Here is a 14,313-nt window from a genome sequence, read left to right as displayed (position 1 = left end):
TACTTAGCGCTGATTTAAGTCGGCATCTTGGTGTGTCGTGATGTGGGCAATCTAGAAGGAGGTGATATATATCTTCATCTACAAATCCGCAATCACATTCGGGGGTTTCCGCTCGGCCAATTCTGTGTAAGAAATGCTTTGTGTAGGCAGTGCCTAGCCTTAATCGATGAATAAGCGTTTCCATAGTTCTATCTAATGACAATGAAAATTTGAATTCAATAAATGGATCAATATGATATAAGTCAGAGCTCTTAGAATTCTGGTCAAACCAAGTGTTTCTAGACATGTTGAAAGACGTTGTCCTTATAAAGCAGCGTAATTCATTCTTTGATATTGGGAGCGGAGCCGTATCATCTTTCAGGTGTGCTTGTCGTGCTGCTTCATCGGCTGCTGTGTTGCCAGGAATGTTGCAATGCCCTGGTATCCACTGGAATGCTATTGCATGTTTTGCTTCGCTTGCCTTTGTGAGGTATTTAAGTGTTTCATATATTATACTGTCGCTGAATGTTTTCCCCTTTGTGCTGCAGAGTGATGTTAGAGCCGCCTGTGAATCGCTGAAAATTACCCATTTTTGCGCTTCTGTTGCTGACAATATAAATTTTACCGCACATAGGATTGCGAACAGTTCAGCCGTTGTGGACGAAGTCGCACGAGATAACCTAAATGATTCTTGTTTGTTGAGGTGCAGTATAATGAATGATGAAGTTGAAGAGGTTGCTGTACTGGAGCCGTCTGTATAGACGTGTGTGTATCCTGAATACCGCATATATATCTGGTATAGTGCTAGTTGTTGAGCAGCTTGAATGAACATGTCTCTTTTGCTGAATATGCCTTCTACTGACAATTCAATTTTTGGAACTGTAAGCAGCCATGGAGGATATTCGATGTCTGAGTTCCAAAATTCATTTTCTGGCAATATGTGAAGATTTTTTTGAATTTCTATATGAACATAACTTCTATCTCGTTTCATTATGTCTAGAGCCAATGGGTGGTTTTTATGCTGGGTTTGAAGGCGGAAATAATGCCGGCATGTTTCTGTAGTTCGCATAACTGCAAATGGTGATTGGCGAGCCTCAGCTATTACAAGAGAACTCGAAGTCGCTCGTGGAACTCCTAGACATAGGCGTAGTCCTCTAGCTAAAAGTCTTTGAAGTCTCTCTTCTGACGTGTGGGAAAGTCCGTGTAAGATGGGCGCGGAATATGCAATTTTTTGTCGTATTAATGCATTGTAAACAGTCAGCATGGACGATACTGATCTGCCCCATGATGTGCCTGCAAGTCTGCGAAGTACAGTCACTATGGAATTGACCTCGTTTTCGAGTTTTTTTAAGTGGGGTGCCCAGGATAGCTGCCTATCAAGTATTATGCCAAGAAATCGATGCTGTGTGACAATCATTAGAGGGTGTCCTTCCAGATTAAGAGTGAAATTTTTTAACACCCTCCGAGTGAAGGGCAATACAGCAGTCTTTGCATGTGATAGTACCATTCCTCTTTCTCTCAAAAATTGGTTGATGATATTTATGCCATCTTGCAATGCCATCTGGAGTAGTTGAGCTTTAGACCCAGATGTCCAAATACACACATCATCTGCATACAGTGAAAACTTTAACTGTGATGGCAGTCTTCGCGTTAAATCAGCCATGACGCAGTTAAAAAGGAAGGGGCTGAGTACGCTTCCCTGTGGTACTCCCTGTTTGACAATATGTTCAGCACTCTTTCCTTCACCCGTCTGAACAAATATTTTGCGACCTGATAAAAATTCAGAAATCCATCGCAAGGACCTGCCAGACAGACCAAGTTCCAACATGCTTAGCAGAACATGAACGTGACTAACGGTGTCAAATGCCCTCTTGATGTCTAGGAATACTGCTATCGTCATGTTTCCACGTGCACGCTCGTGCTCCACGCAGGTTACTATATCTAATATTGCATCCATTGTGCATCTATGTTTTCTAAAACCTACTAAGTAGTTGGACAACACCTTCGTTTCATTACACCACCATTGAAGTCGCGCGTCAATCATTTTCTCCATTACTTTGCATAAACAACTTGTCAAACTAACGGCACGGTAGGATTCAAGGCACAAGGGCGTCTTACCAGGTTTTAAAATTGGTATGATTCGAGCGACTTTGCAAGAGTCAGGTACAGTTTCCTCTATCCATAAGTTATTATAGATGTCTAAGAGCGCATTTGTACCTGTCGGTCCGAGGTTTCTTAGCATATTGTACGTAATGCCGTCCGGCCCAGCAGCGGACTTTTGGCGACATGATGCAATTGCACATTGGAGCTCGTTTAATGTGAAAGTGTGATCTAATTGAGGATGTTGGGCCCAGTAGCAAGCAGTAATTTTTCGCTTAGCCAACTCTACTGAAATATCAAATTCTGCACATTGTGATGAAAAGGCAGATCTGGAAGTCAGCTCACAAAATTCATCTGCAACTATTATTTCACACGTGTCCCGGGCTACAGCGAGAGCGAGAGCTTTGTGTTACAGGTCCGCTTAAAGAACGAATTACTAGAAAAATTCGTGGGACAGCCGTGTGAGGAGACAGCGTGCCGCAGAAATCGCGCCAACGCCGTTTGCCTAAGCTTTCCATTCGTCTGCGCATTACATTGTGTATTTTCTGAGCGTTTCTGTATGCTTCTAAACTTCCGCTCCGTCGGTAAGCTCTTTCGGATCGGCGTCGGATGGCTCTTAGGCGTTCATATTCTTCGTCAACTGCAGCATAGTCTTTTGGTATTGGGACCTTCTTTGTGCATATGTTCATAGTATCCTGCAAAAATTCTGTAAATTTTTCCACTGTTGCATGTTGGTTAATTTGATCCGTTAGGCGGTACCGAAAAGCTTGCCAGTTGGTTAGTCTGCTGTAACGTCTGATATCATAGTGCATGCTAGGGTGGTTAACAAGAATGGGAAAATGATCACTTCCGCGCGTTTCCATATCTGTTGTCCATCCCACACCATTCACTAGATCATGTGAACACAGGGTAACATCTATGCAGCTTGAGTAATTATATCCACGAAGGAACGTTGGCGACCCATCGTTTAAAACAGTCAAGTTGCATTTCTCTATGGCGCACTCTATAACGTTACCCCGTGCATCACAGTGATCACTGCCCCAGATGATGTTGTGTGCGTTGAAGTCGCCACATATAAATACATTAGAATGAGCTATTTTGAATATATCCACTAGCGCTTCTGCTGAAATCCGGTTTGAAGGTTGTAGATATAGATTAATCACTGTTATACAGAGCTTGCCAAAGGATACTTTACATGCGATGAATTCTGGGAAGTCTGAATCACTGGACTGAATTTGATAAGATGGTAGGTCCTTTCTGACGCACAGGAGCACACTGCTAACAGCGCCTTGACGAGAAGTCTTATATATCACATAATTCGAGAGGCGAAAGTCGTCAGTGATTCCCGCCTCTTGAATGCAAAGTATTGGGAAGTTGTATTGCACAAGCAGTTTACGAAAGTCAGCGCAATATGGAGACATTTTTGTAGCGGTTATTCATGTAGTGCCTGCCGCAGTTTCGTCCCGGATTGTGGACACAACAGTGCTTCTAGAGGCAACAAGGCTTTTACTTCTGGTAGGTTGTTTGCTTCCGGCAAAGCATTTGCCTTTTGTTGCTACGCGCCTTATACCGGCGAGCTTTCGTGCTGCGCCTAGTTTCGAGGGTAGCGCAAATTTTGAACCGAGTTCCGAAAATAATCCAAAGATTTCACCTTGAGGAAGTCAATGAGAAGGCGGTTCTGTCTCCACAATTTAGCTCTGATTATCTTCATAATTCTTATTGTGTGTCCGTAGCAAGGCTACAACATACCGAATAATAACCGCACGTCATCAACGAACCTGTCTCCTTGGTGCAACGCCCGCTTGGTGCAAGCGGGCTCAGCAGGAGAAAACGGTAAGGCGATGACCCAATCGTCGTGCATCTAACAGATGCGGGTAACAAGTAGAAAGTCTCAAAGTGCTCGAAATAAATGTCAAAAGAGTTTTTAACTGAGCTAGTCGGTTCATCCTTTTCAGGACTGCAACGGCAGAATTCGTGGAACATGGACGCGGAAACGGAAACATCGGAAGCGGAAACACCGGAAGCGGAAACACCCGAAGCGGAAACCGGTTTGAGTGACAATGAGGAAACAGCAGTGCACATTATAGGTTGGCACTACTTAACAAAAGAGGCAGTGGCGTGTGGATGGAATGGCTTTAGCCTTCGCTTCGCTTCACAACGTTGTGCTCATGGCGACTTCCTTGAATGCACGTCAAGCCGATCCCTCTTACAGCTCTGTGCGTTAGTAGTAGTTGCCTGCTTTTGCCAGCTGAAATAACAGTGAAAAAACAACCAACTGCGTTGAACTCTGCTAACTTCTTATAACATGAAGGTTCTGTTTTTCTGCAGTTTTTCGCTTCTCTTTTACTTGTCTCTTTAATTTCGTAGTTCCAACAAAAACAAACGTTTAACTTGCTGAGAAAGGACGCAGTTGGTTTCTAGCTACTAAAACCCACCGGAACACGTCGAGCTGCTGCCGGTGTCAAGTGTACGGCGGAGAGTGGCGACCAATATTGGGACTAGATCCGCACTCGTTGCTTTCCGAAGGAGTTGAAACTTCCTTCAAGTGGGGTTGGGTAGACAGTTCGAGCGCTGCAAGAAGACACGCTCGTCGAAGAGGCCCTAAAGGACATGACGCAAGAGACATGACGCCTATTTGTAGAATGTCCTGTCATTCTAGAACACCAAACTAGTCTCGGCTTCATCCAAGAAAGAACAAACAAAAAGAAATCCGCCTCTGTACCACTCTGTAAAATTGGATGTACATCGAAGCTGGTGCTGGCGTTAGACAACGTTGCACAAGCAATCCCACCACAAACAACGTACGCCAGGCGTGCCCGTATAAGCACGGAAGTGTAGCAGACATCCTCATTCTTCAAGACAGTCCACCAAGCCCAAGTGTGTCGTTGAACTAATACAATTTCTCAAAGCAAACTGTGTCACAACATTCACAAAGTACGACTTACACACAACCTACAAACATGATAGCATCGGACCGCAATTCGAATATACGAGAAAACATAATTTCGCCACACGGCAACTCAAACACAAACCCTTTTCCAGCTGCCGGTTTTTAGTGAGCACGCCACGAAAAATTTCGACCAATTAGACGCTAAAAGCTTCACTGTAAAAAGGAGCAAGTCGTTGAAAACGCGAAATGGATACGCTTTTTAGCGCTATCTGCTTGATGTCAGTGCAGTTCTTATTTTCCTTTTCTTTTTTACAAGTGAACTACCGTTTCTCCGTTTCAAGGCAGCGTAGTTCTCGAACAAAAGCAGGGAGAAACAGATTCTGCCTGGCACTGTTCTCGCACTACCCTACGTCACGCCTCTGTCAAGAGACAGTTTTAGCTTGCGTGATCGCTCTTGGTGCTGCCATGGTGCTGGTGCTACATGGAGGCGGGATTAGCTTGGCACGCGGGCCTACCATTGTCCCCTGAGCAACTATTACGTTGATAACACCAGTGCTTCAACAAACGTTGATCGACGTGGACGATTAAGACCATCAACAGGCTTAAAAACTTCCTTCGTGATCTAACTGAGTTCTTTGGGGGATGTCACGATTTGGAAGCTGGTATGGCGAAAAACTCTGTCTCGCACCGACTGTGAAGGAAGTCTTTTTTTTTTGCGTTGAACTGTGGGTAAAGCTAGCTGACGTAGCCCACACGTAATCCATACCAGCATGTCGTACAGTAAGCAAGGAAACAGATCGTACCGTCCTAAGGTGGTAGGCCATATTCAAAAGTTAGTATTTTTTTCAGAAAATTGATTTTTTTTACATTTGATGAATATTCCAACATTGAGCAACATGTCGCAAAAGAAATTATTTTTCTACAACCCTTAGTTTGGGCGTTACAGCGAGTTTTGCAACCTATACCCTCGTATTGCGAAACCAAGAATAAGTACTGTTTCTTTTATAAAAAAAAAAATACCATTTTCATTTTACGTTGTCGCTGAGCGGCCACACGAATAAAAGGAGACGCTAGTGCATCACATGCGGGGTTCAGATGTGAAGCTGGCGCATTTTAGGCCTCTGTGTTGTTTTTGATATCTTCCACGCGGTTTGAAGCATTTGTTTGCGTTTTTCTCAAAACAAGATTTTGCTCACCCTCATGTTACGCAAACTTTGAGAACTTTTTTAGTGAATATTTTGATAATAACTTTCTCACACTCATTTCACACATAGAGATGCGTTCAATGAACACGCACAAAAGAAACTCATGTAATATTTTTGCGTTTACAGCTCACTTTACAAATAAATTTGGTCCGAGTTGGTAACTTTTTTCACTTTGCCTAGTTTTTCGGCCATTACATGCTTAATATTTACCGTATTGCATTTATTCTAGTTCATTGGATAAGTATCACATTTAGCTACATAAATGCTAAAGCATTACACAATTCAGCAATTCAATAGTTAGGTATCACTGCTGGCGCGACTAGCACTTTTGGCACATTTTATGGCAAAAATTACCTGCCAAAATTAAATGAATAACCTTCTACACTTTAAATAGTTACACACGTTAACAAAGACATGCTTATTCAGGAAAAAAAGTTATTTGTATCAGTGCTGCGGAATGAAAAAATGTTTTTGTGGCCTACCACCGTAAACGATCAAGCCTGTGTGTTACCGCAGCTATTAGAACACACCTTCATTCTAGGAACCGAGAAATCATTCGGATACAATTTATTTTATTAAAAATGTAAAGTAAGAACTTAATATTCAAATAAACGGAATAAAAGCGGAAATTTCATACATTTAGTTAAATTGCAAAATGACTAATAATTTGGTTCACAGCAGCGCAATTTCATGAAAACAATATTGTTTGTTGCTTTCTTATGATCACTCTTATGATCGACGTACATATATATATATATATATATATATATATATATATATATATATATATATATATATATATATATATATATATATATATATATATATATATGTTGTCACGGTTTGGTTTGTGCAGGTACGCCGAAGAGAATGGGACGAAGACTGTCTGGGTTCTGACGGTGGCATGCTCCGGCCACCGCCAGTCGCACTTAACTACTTGAAGAGGCCGGACTTGTATCGAGTGAGCTCCTGAAAAACAATATGTAATGCGGTGAACGCTGTTTGAATCACAGATCCGGGACCTCAATATGGTGCGAGGTAATGGTGCAAGGTAAATGCTAGTATTTCTCTAGCATTTACCACTAAATCGGCATCTGAACTTTATTACTATTACTTATTATTAATAGTAATATTATTATGCAAGTAATGGAGCAGTGACAGCAACACCTGCCATTTCTTTTGCGAGAAAAAATAGGAAGATAGGCCGCGCCTTTGAGCTATTATCCAAGAATTAAAGAAAATGCAGCTAAATTGCGCTCAAGGTCAATGGTGGCTGCCCGGCCGCGCCCAAGGGCTGAACTGAGCGATTGCAGTATGCTACGCATAAAAAACGAAGAGAGCCAGAAACACTGCGTATACCAGGACAAGTGACAAGCAACCACCTTTCCCCTTGCTTGCCGCCAGCGCCTTCACTGCAGCGTCCCGTAGATTTCCGTACTCCACTCGGCATATGCGTTCTTGTGTCACACGACGAAGCAAATGATGCGCCCACGTGATGCCGTCAGACAAGAGCAGGGTTTCCATTTCGCTCCTCAGCGACGCACCCGGCGCGCTAATTAACGCCGCACCGGCGGCAAACCAGAAGCCCTCCCGATGGGATAGCTACAGAACCACGTCGTGCGAGCAGTCTACAAAAAAAAAAAAAATACCGTATCGAAAGGACGCAATGTGCGCACGAGTGAAAGACACCTGAGCGCAATCCAGGCTGGGCGGGCTGGCAACCGACACTGCGCCCGCGTAATCCGTGAGCACGCACTCGAAACAGCGGGTCGCATCGTTAGCGGGAAGAATCAACACGGTCGCAGCGCTGGGTGGGCGGCCCTGACAAAGTGACGTTAACGAACGCTAATGGGCAAACATGGCCGATTACGAAAAACCTTGGCGCAACCCTTTGCAACCTCACGCCAAACCGACCTCCCCTCTACCCCGCTTCTCTATTTTTTTCTCTTCTCAAAAGCGACTGTTCAGCTTCACAGTTAGGTCCTTTTCTCTGCCGGTGGAGAACGCAGACATCGCACGTTGCATCGGACTAGAGATAAGAGAGAGAGAGAGAGAGAGAAAGAAAGCGCGAGAGTGAAGATCTTAAATGAGAACAACTCGTCTCAGAATTTGATACAATAGGCAAACAGTAGAGATTAAACGTTACCGAGGTGCTATCACACCAACGCTAAATCCATGAGGCTGGAGAAAATACTTGGTAAACTCTGAGCAGATCTATGTCACCGATAAAAAACGGTACGCCCAAAAACACCGTCAGTCTACGTCCGCAGGTGCTCCGAATAAAACATGAGTGGTGGTGATGAACGCCGAGACTTGCTTTAGAAGCGTTTGCATTACCACTGACCCTGGTATGGGTTTACCAGGGTGGCGATGTTAGATAAAGCACCATGCTTCCAGGTGCTGCATTTGTCGGTTAAAAAAAAAAAAACTGATTCTCTGAAAACAAAATGATGGAGGTCACATAAAGGATATCATGACGTAGCGTTTGGAACTCGCGAGGGTTCAATTGCACGCACCGGGCGCACAGAGGGAAAATTGCGTTCAGCCCTCGAATTTCTGGATATCAGCACCTTTCTGGATATCAGCACCTTCAACGCCGTTAAAAACCTGCTGTAGCTGAGTGTACACTATTGCTTTTGTGTCTTTGTTACTTCACTATGACAGTTGCTGATGGTATACTGATACTATACTGCTACTGCGTAGTACCGCCATCATTCACTATGGCAGATGATGGTGGTATTACTGACACTATCACTGATGATACTACAGCTTATGCGTTTTCGCTACCGCTATAGTAGCAACGACGCGCACAAAACGTAAGCTCAATGCTGGCACTGATCACTGAAAGAATGTAGAACAGAGGAAACGCACTTCTATAGTGTAACCTCCCTGTGCTTCCTCTATCTTCCTCATTGGCTTCGGATTATTCTAATTGACTTTCTAATTATAATTGGCTACGGATTATTCGAACGCTGACTAGATTTCCAAGAAAAACGACGTCGCGGTAATCAATAAAACTAAGTCGATGGATGCGGAAAAGAACGGCGGAGTTTCGGGATATTGGAACCGCAAGCAAACAAAACTACAAGGCCCTTCTATAAGCACTGAAGTTCGACCGAAGTTCAATCGACTCGTTCGTTGCCAAACGAACTCGGATTATTCAGTCCTAAGGGGCCAATTTAGCTACGTGTCTCTGCTCACCGGGAAATCGCAATCGACGACGCGAATCGGCAGAGTAAAAAAAACGCAGTGGAACCAATACTTCGTTGGCATACAGATGCAAGTGCAGCCATGAGATGCCTTATAGAACGCAAAAGCAGAGGAAGCCAACGTAATGAAGACCAAGTTTTATTTTCATTTATTTTTTCGACTGCAGCCAACGACCGCTGCACTAGCTTTCGAGGCTTCCGGGAATGGAAGGAAATGTTGCGCACCGGTAAGAGGAATCGGTGCTAGCCTTCGCTTCAAAGATAAATTCGATTAGTGGGTATATTTTTTATTAAACCCTGCACTTCAATCTTTCATGAACGCCAGTTTTCCTTCCACGAGAGAACTATTACGAAAGAAAGCGATATACGAGATTAAAACACCGCCGAATAAGAGGACAGAAATTACTTCGTAGGCCCAAAGGAGATTCGCCATGGCCAATATATGCAACCGCCATGACAGAATGGTTTCCTGAACGAGCCATGCAAATGTGAATAAAAAAGAAAGAAATGATTTCTTTCTCTTTAAGAGAATAGGCGCGTGCAATCGCCGCGCTCTCGTGCCAGTCTTGATGGTCATTCCACTTCTTTTTACCAAGCATCTTCGACACAACGGTCACAATTGTCACCATCATCACAATCATCAGACCATCGGCTTGACGCAAGAGCCTTCCGCCTCTTGACAAGTCACTTCATAGGTCTGGACGGGCCTTGAACGAAGTTCTTTCGCATCGGGCCATTATGTTACCAGTTTGATCGTCTTAGTTCTTTGTCCTCAACACGAGCACTTTCTGAGCCTTCCACGATATTGACAGTTTATTCACAAGCAATCAATGATCATCTCCTGTTGATGTGCTCATAATCGAACTTTGCGCATGCTAAAGCTAACTTGCACCCATCGTTCTTGTTTACATTTTGGTGTACTGTCACTAGGAGTCGCATGTGTCGTTTGTAGCATGCCTTTATTCTGTGAAGGTTACAAGGTTCCTTTTTGTGGTATTTCTCCTGTGACGACGTAGCCTCACGCCTATTAGTTCAGAGTGCGAGTCAATTCATACTACAAGATTTCAATTTCGAAGCGCTCTAAGCATTTTATCGCCGAAAGAAATTGGCTACAAAAAGTGGCCGAAAACCCTCTTTTGAGACGCGATTAGGCGTGGAAAAAAAACCTGGGCCAATTGCATTATTCCGCAACCACCGCTGCAGCTTTGTGCTCACATTACAGCGGGCTACTGAGCACGAGGTCGCGCGTTCAACTCTCGGTCGCGGTAGCAGGATTCCTGTCGGAACGAAATGCAGAAACGCTTGCGTACCAATGCGTTGAGTGCGCGTTAAAGAGCTTCAAGTGAAAAAAATGTATCCTTAGCGCTCGTTTCCAGTGTGTTTGACAGTATCTGTGTTGCTTTGGGACATTACAATCAATCAATCAATCAATCAATCAATCAATCAATCAATCAATCAATCAATCAATCAATCAATCAATCAATCAATCAATCAATCAATCAATCAATCAATCATACGCATGGTGCGTAACGACGCGAGAAGCTACGATATGCAACACATCAAAGGAAATACGCTGTCGCAATCTAAATATATGAAAGCAACGACGATTATCTGAAACAACTGACAGTGTTAAAGGCACCACATGGCTGACGCGTTAGCGATAAAAAATGGGTAAGCAACGGCAGGAAGACGTCAGGTTTATTCTCCGCCCTATATGGGCTGGTCAGGGGGAACAGGTGGGGGGGGGGGGGAGGGCGCAATCGACAGACCATCATTCAGAAGGACTCGGGCTCTATTCCCGACAATGTACCTGTGTAGTAAAACGGAGCAAGCAGTGCGACCCCTAGCCTTCCTTCTGAGACACCGCTTGTTGCTGGTGACGCGATACATACACATCGCGGAACGCACGCAGCGGCGCTAGTTGTCCCCAAAGCACTCTAGACGCGACAGGGAATTCGACGTGAAAGGTTGGGGTCTGTTTCTCGTTAGGCCTCCACAGAGAGCCGCAGAGACACGGAATCGGGAGAAGGACAACACCACACCGGAAGCGCGCTTTTGAACGCTTCTTCACGAAGGCCTCGCGACAAGTTGTGCGTCTGTGAGTGTGAGAAGCAGCGCAGGTCCACTGAGCACACTTGCTTTGTGCTATGTTGTCGTGCCAGCGGGTTGTCTTTCACGAGTCCCCGTCCATTCCGCGTTTCATTACCTCGTCGCTCAAAGCGATGGCCCAAGGGGAAATGGAGCGCGGAAGTGGTGCAGAAGAAGCAAGGAAATGAAGGAGCAACATGAATAGCGCGGGGGCACTCAATCGATCTGTACGGGTCTTCTGACTCTTGTACGCGGGAAATTGCTGAGCGAAAAGATGGATTTACTTTTTGGTGCCATTAATTTGTTTTTCTTTCGGAAGGATGGCAACCTTGGCGCTTATGACTAGTTTCGGAAGCCTGCGTTGTTCTGGGTGTTTAAAGTGCGTGAAATGTAAACAGAGCCATGAGCAACTAATGTGCAAGTTACTGAACCTTTGTCTTATATTACGTAAATACAGGAACCTTCCTTTGGGAATAATCACGAAAGCCACAGCTAATTTCACCTGACTATACCTCGCAGTCTAACACCGGCAGCGCACTTCAATCTTACATGCAATCTGAGACTGGTTTAGACGATCGCCTCTAGAAGCTCTGAGACATGTAGTCAGTGCGAAATGTGTTTGCGCAAAAACTTTTTGTGGCAAGGTTAATTTTTGTATGGACAAGAATAATCTTAGTGTATTGCGTCTCCAGTGCGCATCCGCATACTGGGCAACGTGTATATAGTATCTCATTGTACCATATCCTAATCATCCGCCACCTACCTTTCCCTGTATTTCCCACTTCCCCATTCCCCAGTGAGGAGTAGCAGGCTAGAGACACGCTCTCCAGGCCGACCTCTCCTCCTTTCTGTTCATTAAAATGTACTCCTCCTCCTACATGCAATCTTCAATCTTACACTTCAATCTTACATGTGCATGCGGCATGCACAGATAGCCAAGATGCATGCCGCAGGTTTCGCGACAACCGGCCAGCTGGGCATATACATAGTCTACTTCAATGTCACGCAGACCCTACCCTCTGTGTCACCTAGCAGTGGATACCTTGGCGCCGAGGCATGGCGGGCGGGGGGGGGGGGGGAGGAGGAGGAGGGGCCACTCTTGAGCTCATGAGCTAACCCGCGTATCTAGTTTTTTGGGTCCTCTGTGCCCATGGCCATCCGAATTGAAGCCAAAGGAACACATAAAGGTTTTTCACAAGGAGACACATCGCTTCTAGAGAACTTCGCGCCAAAGCCGTCGCCCCTATTACTCCTCCTGCTAACCTCTCGGGAGAAGACAGCGCTATTCTCTGAAGACGTCAAACAAACTCAATAGTAGCTCTTCTTTTGCTCCACTACACTCACGGCCTACCTGTGCCAGCAAAATGGCCGAGTGAGTGAGTGAGTGAAAAACATTATCAGCTCTAGATTCGCTTGTCTTCTGCGGTCTTCAGATGGAATCGTCCATCTTCTAGCACAACGGTCGGTTGCCCTTAGTCCAGGGCTCCGCTGGATGCTGCTGCCAGTTGTGCTCACCGAATCAGACCTTGAGATGCGCGGAATATCCGCTCCTAGAGCATTGCCCATGGCAATGCCCTCCCATTCAACCCAAGCTGCAGTCAGCCCTCTCCACTAATCCCCCTAACATCTAGCCACGGTGATGGATGGATTGGCTCCCTTCACCTTATCCATGCAGCTAACATTATGCTGCCGGTGCTTATCCAGCACGTTAGAGAGGTTTCACGTGAGGACTGCTAGCTGACCGACCAGAGGTGAGCACCGGTCGTTGGCGTAAAAATATTTTTTTTTCTCTCTTGCGGCAGGAGCTTCGCTGTATTTCTGGCGGTATAAGGAAGCCATGCAATTTTTACCTGTCATTCATCATCGTTTATTGAGACAATGACAAAAGAAAAGTACCTTCGTCTGGTTTAAGAAGCTGAAAAAAAGGGCCTGACAGAGTTAACAAAATCATAACTACACAACTGCATGCAGTTTCTCTTTCTTTTTTGCCTACATGGCACTGACACACGCTGGTAAATATATTCGGGCACACCTTCTCCTTCACGGTACTGCATAAGCTGCGTCGTTGAATTCTGCGATGAGGAAGACTATATCTGCTATTTCAAATGCTCCTATCCTATGCTCCTTTCCTTTGATGCAAACGAAAAATAAAGCTTTTGAATTGAAACTGAATTGGAATAAACACTGACGCTTAAAGAGTGGTGTTATTGAAGGAAAACCACAGACGCCGACATGAGCTCGTGTGCACTAGTCTGCTACGCTGCACATGGGAAGGAGGAGAGAGCGCAGTACATTTAGGAGCAGGCAAACCCGCACCTCCGTGACCAGTCAAATGGCAACAATAGCAATAGTAGAGAAGATCATGACCCGCTGACCACTGTTTATTGTTCTTCCATCACGTCGTCTCACAAAGAGAAAGCAGAAAGTATCAGCACATGATGGAAGCCGAGCGACATTACGTACGGCTACCAGCATATCGTCTTTTCGTTCCGGCGCTCTGATGACCATTGAGGACAAAGAAAAAAAAAAGAAGCTACTGTAGATAAAGGCCCTCTGAGAAGATCCTGCTGTCACACAAAATGTACATTTGCATGACGAAAGAATAGCCTGTTCCGTCCCGCCCGTACGCACTCTCGATGTCTCTGGCTTCGAGTGCCCCGAGTGGTGGTGAGAAGACGCTACACGTTTCTATTTTTTTTCTTTTCTCTGGACACTTTCGGGACACTCGGCACCTTTCGGCGACCGAAGAGGGAGTTCAGCAGCGGAAGAAGCGGACGGCGAGTGGTGCGTTGAGACACGTCCTGATGAACCTACAATTAGTCCACAAGTGAAACAGAAGTCT

At 45.0% G+C, this 14,313-nt stretch overlaps 1 protein-coding gene and 1 long non-coding RNA gene across 4 annotated transcripts in view; one reads left to right on the top strand and one right to left on the bottom strand.

Moving 5' to 3' along the window:
- Positions 1-14,313, bottom strand: part of wake (wide awake) — a 505,847-nt gene that overhangs the window by 236,071 nt on the left and 255,463 nt on the right. The window lies entirely within an intron of this gene.
- The window catches only part of LOC135921952 (uncharacterized), a 61,985-nt gene that overhangs the window by 43,315 nt on the left and 4,357 nt on the right, over positions 1-14,313 (top strand). The window contains exons 2-3 of one of the 2 annotated variants that reach the window (XR_010570684.1): positions 4,035-4,166; positions 7,031-7,135. This is a non-coding gene — a long non-coding RNA (uncharacterized lncRNA). Of the gene's footprint in view, positions 1-4,034; positions 4,167-7,030; positions 7,226-14,313 lie in introns of both variants that reach the window. The other variant, XR_011507968.1, reaches the window with a different exon arrangement.

The sequence above is a fragment of the Dermacentor albipictus genome, chromosome 8 (genome assembly GCF_038994185.2).
Source record: "Dermacentor albipictus isolate Rhodes 1998 colony chromosome 8, USDA_Dalb.pri_finalv2, whole genome shotgun sequence".
NCBI classification, from domain to species: Eukaryota; Metazoa; Arthropoda; class Arachnida; order Ixodida; family Ixodidae; genus Dermacentor; species Dermacentor albipictus.
The sequence above is the reverse complement of the archived record's forward strand: the minus strand, read 5'-3'. Positions and strand labels throughout refer to the sequence as shown.